The sequence below is a fragment of the Echinops telfairi genome, unplaced genomic scaffold (assembly GCF_000313985.2).
Source record: "Echinops telfairi isolate 266 unplaced genomic scaffold, ASM31398v2 ScPeMD7_7469;HRSCAF=8507_1, whole genome shotgun sequence".
NCBI classification, from domain to species: Eukaryota; Metazoa; Chordata; class Mammalia; order Afrosoricida; family Tenrecidae; genus Echinops; species Echinops telfairi.
The window spans coordinates 131,921,660-131,923,050 of NW_022111373.1; positions in this window are offsets into that span (position 1 = coordinate 131,921,660).

Here is a 1,391-nt window from a genome sequence, read left to right on the forward strand (position 1 = left end):
TAAATTTTGGGCATTGAGTAAGGAAAACCAAAGAAAAATCAATGTATTTGAATATGTTACTGGAAAATAATATTGAAAGAGCCACAGATTGACTAAAGAACAAATAAATATAGCTTCCAAGAAGTATAACCAGAATGCTCCTTAAAAGTGAACATGGGAGACTTCATCTCAAATTTTTTGGAGAGATAATCAGGAAAGTCCCAGAAAAAGGAAATCATGCTTGGCAAACAGGAACGGCAATGAAAAGTAGGAAGACCCTCAATGAGATGGATTGACACAGTGGTTACAAGAGCCTCAATCATCAAAAAGGCAATCGTGCTAACGACTAGGATGAGGAATCTTTCGTTTTGTTGCACGTAGGATAGTAGGATAGCTTTAGTCAGAACCAATTTTAGGACAACTTGGCAACAGCAATGTGGAAGTTCCCGTCTTGTAGTAAAATCGTCTAAATAATATTATACATTTTATAATACTTTATTTGCAAGTTTTGTAAAGTAACTTTTATTAGATTGTTATTAGAAATTATGTAGGACACAAGTAGCTCTCCACTTTTTCTATTTTTTTTCATTATCACAATGTATTTTGCCTATTTTCAATGCAGTAACATCTACTGAAGACATGTGCATCATGTTTTTCACAAAATACTTAAGTACAAATGGTATTCGTGAGCATACTGTGATCCAAGTTTTGAGATCATAGGATAAAATAATTTTGGAAAAATTAAAGGGGGAGACTTTACTTAATGTAACCTGTAAATTCAACTAATCTCAGAGTTGAATAAATGAAGTTGTAGCAAAACAAAGATTGAAAATTGAAAGGAACAAAAAAACAAAAACCAAAGCTTCTATTCAGGGTCTTTTCACTACATTATGTGCATAAAAGGCTAAGACCCAGATAGCTTTAGAGATTTGTCTATGTTTTTTAAAAGAGAAATCCATTCAAATAACTTCACAATCATATAACATATCTTAAACCATAAATCTTAATGATGATGTGTTATTTCCTTAGATATGAGTAGGTATCATGTGTATAATATCTGGATAGCCTTTAAGTCTGGAGTTAATTACACATGTGGAAAATAAGAAAATATAGTTCTATGTATATAAAGTAATTACTATAAAGTCTTGAATAATATAAAAGTAATTGTCAAAATGAAGACTTGAAACCTACATTTGAGCCTATGTTTTTGATATGATGGTCACACTGTAACTTGGAGGATATTGAAAGGTATCTCTGAATTCTCTACAAAAACGCCAAAAACAATCATAAAGTCCTCCAGATGTGACAGCCAAAATTGCCTGCATGCATTGCCAAATGCCGTCTAGCAGGCAAAATTGTCTCAGCTGAGAACCACTGATATATGCAAATTACCAGTAGTGATTTATTTATGG